This window comes from Equus asinus, chromosome 9 (genome assembly GCF_041296235.1).
Source record: "Equus asinus isolate D_3611 breed Donkey chromosome 9, EquAss-T2T_v2, whole genome shotgun sequence".
Lineage (NCBI taxonomy): Eukaryota > Metazoa > Chordata > Mammalia > Perissodactyla > Equidae > Equus > Equus asinus.
Window position 1 is genome coordinate 62,011,073 of NC_091798.1, and position 20,653 is coordinate 62,031,725.

Below are 20,653 nucleotides of genomic sequence, written 5' to 3' on the forward strand. Positions count from 1 at the left end.
AGGAAGTGGGAAGAGAATAAATGATGCACCCTGTGGGGATATGCTTTAGCTCTCAAAAGGACTTGAGGATTAGCTGGTGTGTCCTCTTCCGGACAGAGTAGCTTTTGGTGAGTGAGTTGCAGAATTGTGAGTGACGAGGGTAACAAAGGGAAGTTGGCAATCCACTGTGAGTGTGTGTGAAAGGGAGCGCGTGTCAGGAATTAGAAATTGACCTTACTTTTTAGTCGGGCAGCTTCAAAATGTGTAAGCACAGTTATTGTTCCCACCCCCTCTAAGTGTACTGACAGGACCTTCGTCTTGCCTTCTCTCTCTGATCAGACGTGCTTTGACACAAGGCTGTCAAGACCATGGCAGCTTGTTAGTGTAGCCAGACTGCCCCCTTCCTTAAGGGTCCACGGCTTCCTCAGGTGGCGTTATTGTTCTCCTTTTATGACTAAATATTTTTTATTAGGACGCTGCTTGCTATGAGCTACCTGAAGGGTCATGGTGGTTCTGAGCATTTAGTGAAAGCCATGAATATCGTGAGACCATAATGCTCTTCATTTCACACAGCTTCTACAAATCAGATTTTGTTATCTCTCCCTTCCAAGCCTCCATGGCACTGTGCAACTCCTAGGGCAGTGTTCACGTTCAGTTTAATATTTTAATACCTCATGATATATCATGCTAACCCACTCTGATTATTTTCATGTTTATTCCTTGTTTCATAAGTATGCTTCTTCCGTGGAGGGTTGGGGAGGTGTGAGGTTGTCCGTAATTTATAGAGACCCTATGAAAAAGTGGCAAACTGGAATAGCAATGACATCACTCATGAGAGCAGCAGTTTCAGTTATCATAATCTTATAGGAAATAGTCTGGCTAGGTTATTCTAAAACACAAGTCAAGGAACATTTTCACTGGAGAGCAAGCCTTGCAGAGTAGACTTTTGAAATACAAGAAAAACAAGTACGCTTCAGAAGGAAAAAGGAATACTATAAACAGAGAAGACATGTTAGGGAAGAATTAAAGATTAAAGCGGTTAGAGTAAATAAAAGGTAAAGAAAAATCAGGATTGAATGGGAAAGGGAGGCACTGGTGGGAAGCGGGTAGATTAAGGAGTTGGAACAAGGTGGATTTTGTTTTTGCCCATTTTTTAAAGCATCAGTTATAGGGGGACTGACACCTTAGAGACCATGCAATCTAGAAAGTACAAGGATGTCCCTCTGAGGTCCTTGCAGGCGGCAACTGGATTTTGTCCAGTTTGGCGTTCTGTGCCGGACACAGTGTCTTGGCATACAGTGAGTGTCGGTGTGTGAATAGGAGGAGGAGCAGCTTCTCCTTGCTTTGTAGTAAGAGCTGGGAATTGAGAGAATGCAACTGCAGGTAGTGATAAATGTTGCCCGAAATGGTGGAGAATTCTGTGTTTGAATATTGACATTATAAAATAGAGGTGGCTATATTTAGAAGCTTTCATTTTTGTTGCATGTGTCTGTAACAAATGAGAATGCTAACATTATAGCGAAGCTGCCAGTAATGTGGGATTTTTTGGTTTTAAAAGATCAAGCAACATGTGGCAGTTGAATGCTTTCCAAGACTAGTTTGAAGCCTTCTCTGTGGTCCTCCTGGGAGAAGAGTCAGGTCACAGAACTCTGTCTGATGGTGGCTGTCAGCAACAAATGTCCACGTTTAAAATATTTCGGAATTTAAGGATAAGCAAGAAGGAAGCGTATATCATGCTGCTGGGCAGAGAAAGTGGATTGGCATTTTCTTGCCTGTTAGCATTGGATAGGTGTGTATGGTCTATATATGAATTGATAAAGATTGTTTATATATGTACTTTATATACCAACGTAATTTTATTTATTGATCTTATTGAAAGATCCAGTAGAGTCTTAGTTATCAAATACCCATCAATTTTTAAATGCCAGCCCTTAGTGAAATGCACTTTACTAAGCTGCAAATGTATACTCTTTCTTTAATCATTTTAGATCTTACACTGTTGTAGAGAAACCATGTACTGTATGAGTTTAAAAACTATAGATAACTTGACTTTTTTTTTTTTTTTCTGTGTTTAGGTCCTGATTTTAATGAGAACCCATTATAGTTGGCAGTTTCTATTTTTCAGGCATGTGTCACACATTACTACTCCCATTTTTCATGCTTCTAAAAATGTTTAGTTTTTATGATATGTTTATTTCCAAAAAAATGTCTCCATTCAAGCATGCTGCAAACTGACCTCTAAGCCAATTTGGTCATTTTTCATTAAGTAGGGTTTGGGGTGGATATCGGTAACCTCTAATAGTTGCAGTAGATGGGGGCTCTTAGTCTTCTCCCTCAACCATGTTCCCAGATGGGAGGGCAGACTCCTACAAACCCTGCCGTGTATGCAAACGCTTAATCGCATAAGGAGGCAGAAACCAGTCCCTGAGCCTGTTCTTCGAACTTTTAGATGCTCTGACAATACCTTACATGAAAAGTTAATGTGACATTTCTGGGGACAGGATTCCGTAATCTAGTCGAGACCTGGTGACAGGAAGCCTCCACAGCAGTAGCAACACACAGGACTGTTCCAGAATCGAGCTCTGGGCACCATTGCACAAAGTAAGGTTGGGCCTGTCAGGTTCTCGTAGATTGTTCATCCTCGGGTAGAGGGCCTATATCATATTTGTAGACAATCCCACATATGTTAACCACCACTGATTTCACCAGTGAGAAATCTTTTCTAATCTCCGTTGAGCTAACTTACCAAGCCTTTAGTGTTGAGTGACAGGTGAAGAGCTTAAAGTCACTGCGTCTAGAGTGATGCCTTTCGATGCCAGCCAAATGCTTCCAGAGTATGGAATATGCTTGCCTGGTTAGGGTAGGTCACTGCCCCTAAAGGGTAGATTAAAGCTAACATATCCCTAGCCTGTTGTCTGGGGTAGACTATTGTAAAATAAATTATTGGCCTTATAACTCTTCCTTTCCTGGAAATTTTCTCATTTAGGAAACTTCCCTGGGACCAGTCAACCTTGGTTTCTTCTTCTTCCTGTGCTCACTCATGTCAGGTCCTTTTTTGCCTAGGTACCTTCCCCCAGACATCCTCTTTCCTTTCACCTCAGCAAATTCCAACTTCAAATTCCCCCCTGCACTTGTCTTCCTACTTCCCAACCCCTCTCTGAATCCCAGCTACACTGAGTCTGGGGACATACATTCATTAGATACACTGGCTGGCTCATACTCGATATTGGTTATATGTGAGTGCTGAGTGTGTGTGGGAGGGAGGAGTGTTAGTCTTACATTTCTTGTTTTCCAGACTAAAATATAGAGTTTAAGATAAGGGCCTCGTATGCATTTTCTAAACTACACCCACCCCAGTCTAGTGGAGCACCAAACTCATATTAAACACTGAATAAATATTTAAGAGGGAGAGTTGGGAAAGAGGAAGAGAGACTATGGGCAAATTATGGGAAGGAATATTTAGATGCCTGCTAATTCCTGGTTAGAGTCACTTGTCTGGAAAAACAAAAAAAAAAAACAGTGTCCTGTTGTACTGCTGAGGGCTTGAAGCTTTACTCTTTCCAGCCACAGCTTTGTCACCACATTCCCTGCCCTAATTTATCCCTCTGTTAATGCCAAAATATGTGCTACTAGAGCCTAATGAACGTAATAGGGTAGATCAAGTTGTAGTGGCTACAATAAAAAGAAAAAACAACGCTCAACCCTTTACGTCACGTGGAGACTGTATCTCACAAATCTTGTCACTCCTGACAGAGGTGGCCGTAAGCATGGACACAATTTTTAGAAGCAAAAATGAAATGATACTTTAGACATTAGCCATTTATAAATTTAACAAAAGCATTATCCATAATCCCCCCACTCCACTGTTTTTTTTTTTTTTTGCCAGACTTGGTGTTTCCTTTTTTTGAAGAGTGGGTAAGAAGAATGTGGAACCTGACCAAAATGTGATAGCCTAAGAAGCAGATGATTCCCTCTAGGAATGGCCCTGGAAAGGAGAGTGTCAATAGATCAGCTGACACCAGGAGCTGCAGTCTAACATTTGAAAGCAGCTACTTTCCTGTTCTGAGTGGCTGGTGTCCTTGAACAAGGAAAAACATACCTTGCTTTTTTTGCTTGGCAGCTTAATATAAAACTCCTTGCCAGAAGAAAATTGTATGCTGGGTCTTTACAATAAAATTATTGCAGCCATAAAGGTAGTCATGTACCCAAAGCCTAAAGGAAATCAGGATAGGTCTAAAATAAAGTGTATACATTCTGTCATCTTTCTATTTCCTTTGTAGTCTTTATGGGCTCTATTTGGAGGAACCCAGTGGAATTGCCTCAGGCACAGTCTGATGTTATGTTGTGTTGCTTAGGCAGAGCATGACTGATTGGGGAGTCATTGATATATGACAATTGGAAGCAATAACATTTTGGGAATGAAAATAATTTTTGAAGCCTTACTTCCTCTACTTCTGAAGCATTTTAATAAGTCTGTTCTTTATGACTTTAGGTAAACATGTCAAGTATTCCCCAAAATTAGATTGAGTTTTGTATGTGTGAATTAATGAATTGCTTAGAATGTCAATCTTGGAACGTAGGAGCCTGTCAGGAAAACCCAGACGCTTGATACAGAATATATTCTTGCTCTGTCGGATGTACAGCCTCTATAAAAACCCTGGTTGTAAGAGATAGTATTTAGAGAAGGTAATTTAAGAGGCAATGGGTATCAATCCACTTCTTGAAGTATTTTAGGATCTGTCCTTAGATGAAATTAGACCACTCTACGATACCAATGTCTGTTGAATCCCTTAATCCCTTGCAGAATGTCTTCAGCATCTGACCTCAGTGTTAGGCCTCTGAATTTTGTAGTGAACTGTAATATAAAAGACCATGAATAAATCCATGTCTGCATTCTTGTGGCCATGTTGTTAGTGGCAATGCCTTTGGGTATTATAGGGGGACGTCTATAATTCTTGAGGAGAAAAATGTCTCAACCAAATCGTCTAAGAATCAGAGATATTTTACTTTTTTACACGGGTACTCTTGTTAGCTAAAATTTCTGTGACTTCCTCTTTTTCTCAGATTCTATAAACTCAAAAGCTTAGTGTTACCTTCTTATATCACGGTAATTGTGTTTGTCTCTTATGGGTGAAAGACTTGCTTTTATTCAGTTTCTTCATCTCACATTTAAGATGAGAATGAGTTATATCCCATCTCAAAGAACCCAGCTGAAGAAAGTTGCAAAGATCATTATCCAGATGACTTGGTCCTTCATTGTTTTTTATACAGGACAGCAGCCTGAGACAGGTGAAAGCCATCCAAGAGGCCAGCTATAAATAGCTTCAGGGTATTCTTGAAGTTTTCCTTCTGCTAAGATTAAGGAACTTTGTAGAAACGATTAGTCTTGTTCGTTGGGGTAAAGGACAGATAGATGCCAACTTCCTTCTCATAAAGTTTGCCATGTAAAGGACTGATTTGAACTAATTATCCAGTTTGTGAATTATCATATTTGGTGACTTTTTTCTTTTATTTCTAGTAGCAGAACTTTTTTCTTTTCTCTTTTCAAAAGAAAGTTTAGGGGCTACCCCATTTTGGCCACATCTCTGCTTCATCCTCATTAGCTCCCTTGGCTACCAGGAACACACAAGTTGAAAGGTATGAATGGAGAGGAAGTTGAAATCATAGTACAAAGTGAAAAGTGTGGGGTTATTATCTGTGCTACCTTTAGTGAGTAAATACTGCCTATGCGTAAGCATTTGCCCAGGTGAACTCTCTCTTCAGGTGAAAGGTGAAGTCAAACATGATTGAAATCTCAAATATCTCAGGCTCTGCCTCTGCTATGAGAGTAGGGTCCTCATTCAGACAGCCACTCTAATGTGGCCTCTGGGGAAATGATTTTTTGTATTGTTAACAAGTCATTTTGTTGAGGTTCTTTTTAGAATGTATTTCTCTTAAGCTGTTACCATTGGCTAGGATCAGAATGGACCACAATATGCCTCATTTCACACAGTAGGTATAAGTCTTATAAATGAGCTCATATGTTAAGTATTCTAGGAAAACCCTTTATTTAAGGGAGCCCTGCTGAGAATCATTTTGTAAAGTGCTGTGCTCACAGTAGGCACTAGATAACTTTGTGGATGGACAGATGAAAAGAAGAATCTTTTTGTATGAACAACCCTTTCATTAAAGCCATTCTCCAAGATTGAGTTCCTCCAGAAACACTGTCTCCCAAACCTAGGATGGGCATCACCGGACCTACTCCAATAATGGCCTTCATATGTCTCTATCATTGTATTGTTAGTGTTAAATAAAACACATAATACTTATCCCAAACCTAGGATGGGCATCACCGGACCTACTCCAATAATGGCCTTCATATGTCTCCATCATTGTATTGTTAGTGTTAAATAAAACACATAATACTTATTGGATGCTTATCATGAACCAGGCCCTGCTCTAAACATCTTTTGTCTGTTGCCTCATTTAATCCTTGAGGCAGTCCTAGGAGGTGAGGAAACTGCGGTCTGAAGAGGCTTGCCCACAGCTTGCCACACTCACGTCACTAGTAAACAGTGGAGCTTGGTCTCACATGTGAGTCTGTCTGATTCCAAAGCTTCTAACCTCTGAATTCATGTCTTTGTGAGCTTTGTGTGTGTGTACGTGCACTAGATGCCAGCTCCCTGAAAACCTGAACTCTGTTTTATACATCTTTGTCCCCTCGGTTTCAACCACTCTGCCTGCTGTAAAGTAGGCTCTTAATTTGAACTAATGGAGAAGGAAAGACCAGGATTGTGGTTGGAAGACCTGGATTCCGCTCTAGTTCTGGCCCCAGAGAAGTCATTTAACCTCTTTAGAGCCCCACGTAAATCGGGGAAATAATCCTTGCCCTGCCTACATCACAGGGCTGGTGTGAGGATCAAATGAGAAAGAGCTGTGGAAACCATAAAGAGCTCCATAAAGGTTAAGCAAGATTCATAAACTAATTACTGGACTTACCAGTTTTGTAAATTCAAAACGATTCAAGGCTAAGATTCCTCAGAACACCTGAAATATTGAAGTATTTGGAAAATAATTGGCCTAAGGAAAGGATAGAGGAACACAGAGTTTTATCAAGCTAGGAAGATAAAATGCTCTAAGATAATTTAAAAGTCTTATGGTGTGTGTACACATACTGGCCAATGGGCAAACGATAGGGATTCCTTAGATTAAAAGAAAGCATCCCACACTAGTGGAGTGTACACTGGGCGGGAGTCTGGGGACCAAGGTGCTCGGCAGAGCTTGGATGCTACCTTTCTTGGGGAAGCGCCTTCATTTTGTTGTCAGGCCTCAGTTTCCCAATCTGTAAAATGAAATGTTTGGACCGAATGACTCCAAACTCCAGTGACCTGTCATTCAAAACTTGGGTGTTGGCAATCCTGGAGGATTGAGTTGTCTAGTTGTGTAGCTGTCACTGTTCACAGAGTGTTTGCTGCCAGCTTTGGGCCTCTGACTGTGCTGGCAAAGGGCTGGGCAGACCCTCAGGCTGAAGAAACAGAGAGGACCCATCACTGTGGTGGGCCTTCAGCGCTTATAGAACTGTGCTGGATTCCAAAGCAGGTCTGTGCACTGCGTCAGCTTAGGTTCCTTGTGAGTACCTTTAGCACTGGTTTCAATAGTCTTATTTGGGAGAATGTTCTGTTTCCCTTCCATACCACCCCCATTGTTTCTCTACCATCTCACTTCTAATCTGTTGATTCAAAACTGTTAGATTTCACTTATTTTAAAGCAAATATTTTCCCGTGGCACAATATAAGAATGTTCTTTAAGACTTCCTTTCAACCTTAGAACTATTTATACTTTCAAAACTTACAGTCTTTGGATAGAAAACTCGTTTGAGACTGATAAAAATGTGCCCTCTGATAGCATCTTATGTTTTGTAATATTTATTTTCAGGTGCATTGTTTAAGCATCATGTTGACACTGGCAGGTACACAGAGCAGGAATGACTATCCACATTTTACAGATGAGCCTAGAAGGGGAAGGAAAGTGTACAGGGGTCATGGCAGAGCTGGGCTCACACTGTTTTCACCATCCTGTTAGTCTGCCTTCTTTTTTTTTTGGTATGCTTTTTGGTGGGGAAGATTGGCCCTTAGCTAATGTCTGTTGCCAATCTTCCTCTTTTTTTTTTTACCTCTCCCCAAAGCCCTAGTACATAGTTGTGTATCCCAGTTGGAAGTCCTTCTAGTTCTTCTATGTGGGATGCCGCCACAGAATGGCTTGATGAGCAGTGTGTAGGTCGGCATCCAGGATCTGAATTGGTGAACCCTGGGCCACCAAAGCAGAGCATACAAACTTAACCACTACGCCACTGGGCTGGCCCCAGTCCACCTTCTTGACAAAACAAAGCCACATTCACCCACCTGACCACAGGCACAAGGTCAGTCCTGTTAAGGAAGCAAGCAGGGTGGTAATATTCTCATTACAACTGAGGAAATCGAGCCTCAGAAGTTAAACTCCTTGCCCGTGGGCCTGTGGCTGTTGATTATTCTAGATCTTGAACCCACCTCCCCTGCCTCTAGGGCCTGCTCTTTTCACTGCATCAGTTGACTTTAATTGCAGCACTTCATGTAAAAGGTCCAGGCAGTGCCCTCATCTCACCAACATAAAATCCATCATGTTAAAGGGACTCATTGAGGAACATGCTAGTAAGGCAGGGGTCAGGAGAAGGGGAAAGATGGAAAAGACTAAGACTAGCATTGGGATTGCCAGCCTTCTTAACCAAGAGTGGGAAGCAACCCTTGGTGATGGAATTCTCTGTTGCTTTGTCTGTAAAACCATAAACCTGCCCCAAACTCCCTGCTTCAGGCTTGTTGTGTGTTTAAGGGAAAGTTACAGACAGTTCCACTTTTGATCTAGGTATTTGTGTGTTTCCTCTATTATTGCATATTTGCATTTATTAATTATTGCATGTAAAACTAAGACTTAAAAATGGATTCAATGTAGTTCTCCAAATTAATCCACTTTGAATTTGAGGTCTAATGTCTGACACACTGCAAAAGGTATTAGGGTGAGAAAGTAGTTGGAATTTCTCTCCCCTCTGGTAATAATTAGAACTGTGGGACAGAGAGCAAGCAACTTTGGAATGAATCTCCCCATGCTTAATTTCTCCCGGATTCCTGACATCCATGCTTTCCCTTTATGTTTTTCTGCCTAGAAGCACTGTCTCTGTGGCCTACAGCCTACTCTCTGCCCCCTGGTATTTCTCCTCTCTGATGTTCACCACAGCATCCTCAGATCTGCCCAACTGGTTTCAACAGAGACTTGAATAAGCTTCAAGTATGTTAATACTAAAAGTCAATTTTTATGTTGTGCATGTTTTTTCATATTAGTGCACTTCTAAGGGAAAGGGGTTGAATTTTGAATAGTTATACTCACAGTTTTAGAACTAAAAACCTTTATTTTCAAGATCGATAAGTAGAGCTTTTCTGAGGAAAAGAGCTGTGTGTGCAAAGGGCTACAACTGTTGAGATAGCTTCAGAACTTAACATTTACTGCTGGAAAAATCCTTTGTGATGATTTTATATATGGCCTAGCATTCTTGTTCTTATGAGTCATGCTGATTAAACTGTTCTTACAAAACCTCAAGACCATCTCTCCAGGCACGTATGTAGTGGTTCTCTGGGAACACCCAGCTATCTCCTGGACAGTTTATAGCCTCTATACTCATTCCTCTTGTTTATCTTGTCTGCTCAGAAAGGCTGTGGAGAGAGACCCTTGTTCTCTTGCACCAGGCATCGTACATTAGGAATAGGATACAAATTGCTGGAGAAGATGGGGAAGTGGATGAGATGATGGGTCTGTGCTCTGTGTGGTTCCCTTGCACCGTCTCTCAAGTTTAGTTTTTAATTTACCTCTGCTAAGAATCAATTTAGACTGGATTGGTTAAGAACCAATCTTAGTAGTTGTTTTCGCTTTCTTAAAAAATGTATCATGTTTAGTCTGAATGAATCTGAGAATAAAATGCCACGTTGCCTTACCTTGGATCTATGGCAAAGAAATCTAATAGCAATACCCACACATCTGGTATTTTCAAGCTCATCTTAACCTGTCGTTTAAGATGCAGCCTTTATTGGCCATCTTTTGATTTTGGTGGTAGTGGTGCAAACAGTAGTAATCCTCTACTATGGTGATTGTGTTTTGTAGAACCCAAGAATGATTTTTATCACTGCGTCTGTGTAAAATCTAGTGTAAGTTTTCTCATCCTGGTGGCTTTCACAGCACCTGGTTGAGTGGCTGAATATTGGTTGCCGAGTTGCTTTGTTAAAGCCACAAACTTTAGAAGTGAAATCATCACACCAAGCGATCCAGCTTATGTCAACTCTTCTGTAAATAGTATGTGCTGGGGGAGTATTCCCTGGCCCCCAGGGAAGGTCAGCAAAGTGGTTGTGAGACAGAGTAATCTGGTCTGGGTCGTGCTGAAAGCTCTTATTGATATGGGATTAGTCTCGGTGGAGACAACGTGCTGTCACATGGGCATCACTGCGATTGAGAGGAGTGAGATGGGAGGCCAGCGGGGGGAAGGGGATGCCGCTGAGTCACTGAGTTCATTAAAAGGCTACTGCACAGGCAGGCGGGCGGCCAGCAAGACCAACCCCTGCACTGTGCCACCGCCACACCCACACCTCTGCGTTAGTTAAGACTGCACTCCATGCCGGGCAAGGAGGACAGCAGCGCTTGACAAGGTAGGAACCAGAGAAGCTGTGCTATCTCCCACTCCCCATATGCGTCTCACAGCTGAGAGCCCCTGGGCAGACTCTGGGAGGGGGAAGATTGAGGCCCCAACTGAAATAAGGGAACTCGGCTCTGGTCCTGAGTGATGGCTTCTCCATACAAGATGGGAATGGGGGTGGTCACCCCAAGATTTCCTGACTTAGTGGCTCAGGAGTTCTGAAAGGGAAAAGAGGAAATTGTATTTGTTTCACTAGTAGCCAGCGGTCAAATACTACTTCCCAGATTGGGGCTAATTTGAAGTCACATTAAAACTTGGCAGTGAGCAGGCATTATTGATGTGGGTGAGAAAAACAGGCTTGAGAATATGTTAAGTCACTGTTCTTTCATAGGTGAACATAGAGTTAGAGTCTGAAGCCTCTATACCACTAGAAAAATTACAAAAGTGGCAAACCTGTGTCTGCATTGGGACTGGTGGGAAAGTAAAAGGTATTTGGGGTGGGTGGAGAACGGGGGCAGAAGTCATAAAGTCTAATAAACTGTCTCACCTTCTAAGTAAAGAGGGCATGTGGTTTTTGCCTTAAGTTTTGTTCCCAGCCTTAGATGACTAACCTTCCTTGTGTGTATGGGTGTGTGCTGCACACTAGACAGGGATGGCATGTGTATTTTTGTGTCCCCACCACATACTGTGGACATATCTGACTGACTGTTAGTATATAAATCTGTCCGAAGGAGGAACTACAGAGATGAGCCCATAGACCTATCATATGTGTGTGTTGTCAAAAAAGATTGAGAATTGGTGGTGGGTGCAGAAAACCTTTCAAAGTAAACTCTGAATGATGGAGCTACCTCAGTTTAGGTTATTAGTGCCAGACAGCTGATTTTGGCAAATGTTGATTTAAAAAGTGGCTGCTTGGACTAGGCGAGTCTTTTTTTTTTTTTTTTAAGGAACTAGTAAGAAGCCATATGCATTCAGGCAGAATATAAGGGTTGCTTTATTTTTTGAGCTGCTTCTCCATCCCTTCCTTTTTTTTCTTTCTGCAAAACTGAACGTTGAATTCTATTAATCTCAATTTGTTCAGAGTTAAGGCAGGGGAAGGAGACAGCCAATGTTTGGTGGCCTCGGTGAAAGGGGGAGATTAGTAATGGAGGAGAGAGGTTGTGCAGGGTCAGGGAAGAAGGAAAGCCTGTTTTGGTGTAAGAAAAGTTTGCTGTTTAATTGGTTGTCTTGGCAGCTAGTAAGGACTGGGAGGCAAAGAGAGGAAAGATGAAGAGAACGGGGCTGGGGAGTCATGCATTGCTGCTGTCGCCCCTTCCTGGCTGGCGTGAGTGTAGCCCGACTGATGGCAGGTTGCTTGGATGGCCCGTCAGGAAACTGCTTCATTTCTGCCACCCACCCGGTCTCAGTTAGCTCGAGTGTAAAAACTTGCTTGGTTTAATCCGTCCCTCTAGCAGAATAAGACTTTCCCTTTTAAAGAGAAAGGAATGTGTGTCTTGGGCATTAATGAACCTTTACTAAACTAGCCTTCCTGCATAATTAAATTACTTACTTTGAAGTAAGGGAGCACTTAAAAATTCGGGGTTGAAGTATGATCCAGAACACAGTTTCTTTCAAGTTTTAATAAAAGTTTAAAAAGTGAGAATGTCAAAAGCATTGACTCTGAAATGCAAGCAGTTTGTTTAGCAACACTCATAACTGAGTAGGCAAATGAAAGCTAGTTGGTTCTTGGATTTTTTAAATCACCAGCAAGAAACTGTGGATCAGGGCTTCGTCTAACTTGGGGCCCTAGATTTATGGAGGGATGGGATGCTAGATTGCAGTGGGCCAGTCATTTCTCATTCCAGAGCCAAGCATTATGTGATGGCAGGTGGATTTCAGAAGGATAAATCAGAAGCTTTTTTCCCATATGTGATGGTTCAACGTAAGAATTTAAATGTTCAATCTCAGATAAGTTGACATACTCCAAGTAACCTGCAGATTATTCAGTGCAGAAGTTTAGCCCTTTGTCTACTGCACGGTCAAGTTAGTTTGTGTTCAAGAAGTGTAAAGACATTTAAAGATGTAGCCTGACAAAGTCTTCCCCATCTCCTGGCTACAAGGAGCACGGTGCCCTTCCCCACCAGCTAAGGGATCTTCCGGCCTCCCTCCTGGTCTCACCTAGAGAGCTGTGGGGGTACTATCTACCTTCAACTCCCCCGCCCATGGTTCTGTCTTTGAAATTCCTCTGGGTTTCTGGCCATTGACCCTTTTGTTTATGAGTTTTATCCAACATTTCTGTATATTTGAAATGGGGAAGAGGCTCCCTGTGTCAGCTCAGTCTACTATACAGACCCAAGGTCTAACCTAACTATAAAGGGGACTGGGAAGTTAAATATGGGAGGGCATTTCTTTAAGTTGAACCAATAAGTCTTGTTGTTGGAAGGAACCCTGTCACCGCCCTCCTTTGTCTAGTCTTCTGCATTCTAACAGGGAAGGAGTCTGTGGAAGTGATAGTCAGCAATGGATTCTTCCGGCAGACGCGTGGTTCCACTGTGGAGTTGTCATCTTGACACACAGCTGCTCTCCTGTACCCTCCCCTACGTGGCTTTCATTGAACAAGATAGACTTCCTATTGCTGTATCTCTTCCACCAAAGCTATGTTTGTATGAGACCGCCATTCCTTCCTAAGTTCGGGTTCATGACATTTACCACTCATTTATGATGATATTCTAGCTCCATTTTATTTCTTCATATTAGGTTTGAAAACCTCTTCTGTGGTAACTTACGTATTTGTTGCCTTCCACTGTAGCTAGGTTTTAAGTTTTGTTTAAGTGTCTTTCTCCACTTCCCAAATTTCACATTAAAACTTGTTCAACTTGTCCATTTGTCGACTGCAAAATTTTTTTCATCCTTCCTCACGAGGTGTCCCTTCTCCTGTGAGGAGTCATCATTCTGGTGCCTTATACTCACTGTACCTGAAAAATAAATAAATAAAATACAAATCCTGTTTTGCATCATCACATTTGTTGCTATAAGCCATGTCCACCTTTATCTTTAAAAATCAATAACGTTCACCTGGAAGAAGCCAGGAAAATGCCTCTCTTGGTTTTCAGGACTGTCCTCAGAAAGTCTAGGATGTTTTAATGGTGTCTCTTGTTCCTGTGTAAATTAGCAGATGGGGGGGAAGGGGTGGAGTCAGCCTTGGCAAGCTGTTGCATCCTTCTCTCTTCTATTTGTCATTTTCCTCAGGAAGTCCGCAACTGTTGGGGAGTAATTGTCTCGTTCCTGCGGTGCCCCAGCGGGTTTCACGCCACTCGCCCCTCCCCGGGAGCCAGCTCGAGACTGTGTCTGGAGCCCCAGACACGCAGTGCCTGCCGCAGTCCTGCTCCTTCACCTCCTCCCCTCTCTAACTCTCGTTTCAACTCTTTTTAGATAATTAATCCGTTAAAGAATCTGAAAGCTACAATCCTTCCTCCCAGAGAAAATGCACACATGTTCAATTTGGTGTCTAGCTTCAGGGGATGCAGCATATCCTGATCAAGGTGCATGAATTCCAGGTTAAGGACCCTTTGCATAAACTGTACGCACGTTGCTTTGAGACCTGGCGACGTATTTTACTGCGGTCTGTGTTACGGATTGTATGAGAAGGGCCTTGCTCCTGTTCTGTATGTCTTGTGGTTTCATTTATTATTTACCTTTGGATCCCAGGTGCGCAGACTTGAGTTCTTCATGGTCCTTGGTTCATATCACACTCATCGCTGGTCCAAGCACGACCCTTTTCTGTCAGTTTTATTTCTGTGTAACAACTAATACTTGTGCGCCCACCCCAGCACAGAAATGGGAATGTGACAGTATCTCAGCCTGAGTGGTCCCCACCTGCCCAGCCCGGTGGAGCCTCTCTCTGAACCCTGTGCCAGTTGTTTCGTTGCTTATTTCAGAAATAGTTTTGTCACATGTATACATTTCTAAAAGGTTAGCCAGGATACAGTTTAGTTCCTAACTCCTCTCTAGGAATACCTTAAGTTCCCTGAGGTTCATTCATTTAAAATATCTGAGCAACTACTAGGCATTGGGTGCTGAGGTGGCAGGAAGATGGAAATAAATCGACAGCCCCTGCTGTCACTCAGCTTAAGAAGAAGATACAAAAACCTTTTAAACTGAAATAATTACACCAGCAACAAAATGAATGAGTCAAACCGCCTTATATGGGTGATACCATTTCTACACATGGTGGGAGGCCTGTTTTATGCCAGACTTATAAATATGAGCAGTAAGAAAGCCTACAGGGCACCCACTTTCCTTTTATCTGAATTAGTATTGGCTCACTGCATGGCCAGCAGCCAGTTCTTGTACCCTTCCCAATCTGCACAGTCCTGACAGCTCACACTCAGCCACGTTGAGATACTCAGAACTCAGGCGACACGCCTTCATTCTCCTCACATGACTCCTTTCGCTCTCCTTTGGCCTAGGCTTATGGAAGGCAGCATAGCCTGGTGCAAAGAGCACAGGCCTTGGTGTCTGCGGCCTTGGGTTCGAGTCCTGGCTTCACAGTTGCTCTGTGACCTTGAGCAGATTCCTTAATGCCCCCCCTCCTCTCTCCTTATCTGTAATGTGCTGATACTCATACTCCCTGATAAGGTTGCTCTGAAGATTGAATGAAATGAAATGTGCTTTATTTATCTCTGAAATCAATGAAATAAAGTGCTTCATACATAGTGCCCTGTACATAGTAAGTTCTCAGTATTTGATGCCATCACTAATTGTTTTGGCCTGCCAGGGCCCAAGAAATAATTGGAGGTGAAAATAAAAGAGATTGGCTCTGTCTCCTGCAGTCCGAGGCATCAGACTTCCTGTGTGCCAGAGGAGACATAATGAGAACTTTTTTTCCCTAGATTGACACCTGAGCTAACATCTATTGCCAATCTTTTTTTTTCTTCTTCTCTCCAAAGCCCCCCAGTACATAGCTGTGTATTCTAGTTGTAGGTCCTTCTGGTTCAGGTTGTGCCATGTGGGACGCCGCCTCAGTATGGCCTGATGAGCAGCGCTAGGTCCACGCCCAGGATCCGAACCGGCAAACCCTGGGCCGCCAAAGTGGAGCACACAAACTCAACCACTCGGCCTCAGGGCCAGCCCTGAGAACTTCTTTTAATAAGAAAGAAGCCTGTCACATGGCCCACGGCAACCCTTCTTACTTCAAAAAGTTTGAAGTCTTATTCCTATAATATCAACATGTGCTGCCATTTCTGGCTCCTACTACCACACATATATGTTACATGTCCAGAACTGGGCTTCAGACTCCCTGAGGGCAGAGACTATCTTTTATTTTTAGTGTTACTTGCAGGGTGACACCCTTAATAAATAGTTGTGAAGAAAATCAGTGGAGGTTCTGGATCATGGGCCCCAGACTCACAACTAGAACCCACAAACATGCTTCTTTTTACCCACACTGTTCTTTTTAAGTTAGTGTTAGTAAGTAGCCCTTACACATCAAAATAGTTCACTTAAAAATCAGATACTTGCGACCGGCCCCATGGCTGAGTGGTTGGGTTTGCACACTCCACTTTGGCAGCCCCGGGTTTCACCTGTTCGGATCCTGGGTGTGGACGTGGCACCACTCATTGGGCCGTGCTGAGGTGGCATCCCACGTGCCACAACTAGTAGGACCCACAACTAAAATATGCAACTATGTACTGGGGGTATTTGGGGAGCGAAAGAAAAAAAAGTCAGATACTTGGATTTTTTTAGAAAATTTTCTAGGAACATGGGGCCCACATTCTCATCTGACAACAAATGCTGGAGAAGCAAATGGCCAGTGGTAACAGAACATACTCTTCAGTTTATTTACCGTGGACCCCACTGCTCCCTAATGCTCACTTAGCCTGCTTCCCTCATATCTCCCTGGCCTCGCCTCCTGGGCACTATAGTTTATTTCATTGTCTACAGTGTGTTATGAGAGCCCAATACCAGGAAGGAGGGTTATCCATCCATTTAGTGCTTCGTCTAAGACCTGGCGCTAGGTGCTGGGGGAGGGCAAGGGAGATGGAAATGAAAAACAGGACTAGTTCATGTATATCACCAGCAGGAGAGGTGGGTCATGTACAGGGATGACTGCAGTGAAAAATGATATGTGCCTAATGAATGGTGCAAATAAAGAATTGAAAAGAGAAGCATCTGCTTCTGTCTGAGCTGCTTATGGGGGTTTCATGAATAAGCGCTAGCTCTTGAAGGATGATAGGATTTCAATATCTGGAGGAGAAAATGGCCTTCTCCCTGGAGGGAGTGACATATGCAGGAAAAGGCAGCTGTGACTTGACCAGTTTGACCCTCATGTGGAGGAGCAGAGGGAGCTGAGAAGAGAGGAGGGGCCAGACAAGGGGGCCTTTAAGGCCAACAGTGGAACATAGGCCTTTAAGGCCTATTTGGAACATAGGCAGTGGAGAGCTGCCAAAGACTTTTGAGGAGAATATTGTGATCAAAGGAGTTTTAGAAATCAAAATTTTTTCAGTTGTCAGCAAACATCCTGAAAGCAGAAATGGCTGTTGATATGTTGGCCTGGATGTCCCCTGCACACTCCATCTTGCCTTTTCTTGAAGCCCATTTCTTCCAAGAGTGCTCCAATGATGTCAGAAAGATCTCCATTCTTTCTTAGGCCTGTGGCTGCTCTCAGGTTGGCAGACTCCCAGTGACCTCAGGCCCAGAGCCCATAGACGGATGATAAATTTCACATGCAATTTGAACTGCATTAAAGGGGTGCGGTTGACACTGAGAAAGGAGTTTAACCTGCCTGTCATATAAAGAGATTGAAAACGTGTTTGGGGCTGCTCTGAATGATGTCAGACCAATTTGAACAGTTGTTTGTGTCTGGCTCCAACCAGATTGTAAGTGTAATTCTCTCAGTGCGACTCGTTGGGTTCTGATTGTTATGATTTGCTGCCCACTGTGGAGCACTGGCAGAGGTGCTCTGCCTTCCCCGTGTTTGGTGCTGGGGTCTGGGTGATGGTGAGAAACACTGCTAACCCCTTCGGAGCACATTCTGCTAAGAATGCTGCTGCCGAGTGATGATTGGTTGATGCCTTCGCAAGGTCTGCCACTGTCCTCACACCAAGTGTGGTGTGCGATCTGGGAGCTGGCTTCCTTTGCTGCTTCTTTCAACAACTGCTTTGCTATATCTCGTCCACACTACGCCCTTGGAAAGCCTGTGACACAATCAACACAAACAAGCACAGATGCTTCTTAGCTGGGCTGACCTGGTTTCACTCAGAGTTGACCGTCATTGCTCACAGTGATGGAACTGCCAGCCCGGCTGCAGCGTTGCCACAGAAAGCGGAGAAGTGAGGCATGCCCCTGGAGCTGCAGGGGTGCTCATTCTTTTCTCAGTTTTGTGACTATTTTAGGTTTGGTTTATTTTGTTTGCTTTTCCATTGCATCTAGATGCATTTTCACGATGAGTCTTTGAGAAATGACTGTTGATAAAGGAATTCAAAATTGCAGAAATCTGCCTAGTGAGTAGAGTGGTCATCACATGGCAGCCATGAGGCATCAGGAGGCCTTGCAAATAGCATCAAGTTATTGTCTATTTTGTGGGGCAGCGCTAGACTTTTTTTGAGGACGGTCAACCGTGAGCTAACATCTGCAGCCAATCCTCCTCTTTTTGCTGAGGAAGACTGGTCCTGAGCTAGCATCCGTGCCCCTCTTCCTCAACTTTATATGTGGGACACCTGCCACAACCTGGCTTGACAAGTGGTGACATGTCCGCACCCAGGATCCAAACCAGTGAACCCCGGGCCGCCAAAGAGGAACATCCGAACTCAACTGCTGTGCCACCGGGCCAGCCCCATAGACTTCTTTTTCCTGTTCATTCAACAGAGATTTCTCAAGTATGTTTTGTGTGCACTAAGTATTGTGCAAGGCTCTGGAGATGCTGAAGTGGGGGACACATAAGTTAACATCGTGCAAGCCTCTGGGATTCCTGGATTTCTTTGTGACAAGTTCAAGGTAGATTCATTCATTTGTCAAATATAACCATTTCTCTTTTTACCCAACCATAAAACCAGAATTGTGACCTTTATGTCACTTAATAGGCTTGGGTTTACAAAATGAGTCCTCTGGACGCTGACTAATTTTGCCCAAGTGCTATTTCTGCGGTTTTTGCAACTGCCACCAGGTGAACAGTGGTACCTGCAAACTGAAGTAGAACTGGCAGGCGGATGGTCCCCAGGTGTGGGTAATGGAAAAACAGGAACAGCCCACAAAGCATGCTTTCATAGAAGAATAACAAATATTACTGAAGTGATGCTTTGGTTAGTCATTCTTTAGGAAAGAAACAACTTAGAGGAGGAATTCCTAGGTGCATGGCATTCACTGAAGTAAATCCCGTTGGACTATAGACGTAGGTGTACAGTTTGGCCCCATAATCAAATGGAAATGCCTGTGTGTGAATGAGGAGCATCACCTCTGGGAGAGGGGATCCCAAGCTATTAAGTGCTTTCCTATGAGAAGCAGAATTTACTCTTACTTTATGTATTTCTGTATTGTTGGAGTTTGTAACAATGAGTAAAATACACACAGATACATGGACACAAATACTAATCTGACTGGATATGGAATGAATTCCTAGGCTTAAAATTGGTGAGAGAAATGATAAAAGAATAGATCAATAGGATTTGACAGCAAATATGTTACTTTTGTGGAAAGAATTTAGACAAACTGGAGAAAATATTTCCAACAAAGCCATGTTTCTATCCTCAAATAAGTAAGAGCATCTGGTAGGTTCAATAATAATGCTCACTTCCCCCCAAAGATTTGTCCACATCCCAATCCCAAAAATTTGTAAATACCTTACTCTATGTGATAAAAGGGCCTTTGCATATGTGATTAAGAATCGAGATGGAAATATTATCCTGGATTACCAGGTGGCACCAATATAATCGAAAGGGTCTTTATAAGAGGGAGGCAGGAAGATGAAAGTCAGAAGAAAGAGGTATGATGATGGAAGCAGAGGGTCAGAGTCTGAGAGAGATTTGAAGAGCTGTGCTGTGGGCTTTGAAGATGGAAGAAGGGACTCTGAACCAGAGAATGCCAGTAGCTTCCAGAAGCTGGAAAAGGAAAGGAAATGAATTCTCCCCCAGAACCTCCGGAGGGAGCCCCGCCCTGCCACCACCTTGATTTCGGCCTAGTGAAACCATTTCAGACGCTGACCTCCAGAACTGTAAAATAATCAATGTGTGTTATTTTAAGCCACGAATTTGTGGTAATTTGTTAGAGCAGCAATAGGAAACTAACACAGCCTAAATGAAAGGAACCTTCCTAGTGATGTTTGCTGTCACGTAGCGTGTGCTTCCATGTCTACACTGTGTTGTATGCTTTGCACGTGTCATCTCTCTTAGTCCTCACAAACCTGTGGAGAAGGTGGTATAAGTCTCATTTTTGCAAATAAACAAAATATAAGGCTTAAATTGTTAAATTGCACGTCATATCATTAGTGTCTGAGCTAGGATTCTATCTGGCCCATGTGACCCCAAGCCTAAGGACATGTGCTACATTGGAAATAGTGATTGGGGTTAATAAGTGATATTTTCTACTTGTGGTTTTTTCCCCATAATTTAAAAATTTCTAAAGAGGATATATAATTTTTTTTGAGAATATATAATTTTATGTTCAGGAGAAAGGGGAAAAAATCTGAGTGAAAGATTGGTACCTTACCTCTCATGTTTTATCATCATTGACAACAAATTCTGCCAGACAGTGTTCTTTTCTGGATTAGAAGGCCTCTAGACTGCAGTTCTCAGAAGCGATTTTCAAAGAGTGTGTTGATTTAACAGTTCAGCCTTACTAGAACATCTCCAGGTATTGTCTTCAGTTACTCGCAGGGGTGGGCACGTGTTCAGGCCTGGGTGGGAGGATGCTGTGGTGAAGGTGGGGACAGAGATGACAGGGGCCTGTGGCCATGAGCCAAGCACAATGTGGAATGTGCACTGTTGGGGGCTGATGGCCCACCAGCAGGCT

The 20,653-nt window shown here is 43.1% G+C and overlaps 1 protein-coding gene across 5 annotated transcripts in view; it reads left to right on the top strand.

Annotated features, from left to right (window-relative positions):
• MCC (MCC regulator of WNT signaling pathway) overlaps positions 1-20,653 on the top strand; it is a 405,770-nt gene that overhangs the window by 232,094 nt on the left and 153,023 nt on the right. Inside the window, exon 1 of one of the 5 annotated variants that reach the window (XM_070517580.1) lies at positions 10,664-10,682. The exons of the other annotated variants lie outside the window; for them this stretch is intronic. The gene's annotated coding sequence lies outside the window, so the exon portion shown is untranslated. Of the gene's footprint in view, positions 1-10,663; positions 10,683-20,653 lie in introns of those variants that run through there. 5 annotated transcript variants of the gene reach the window in all.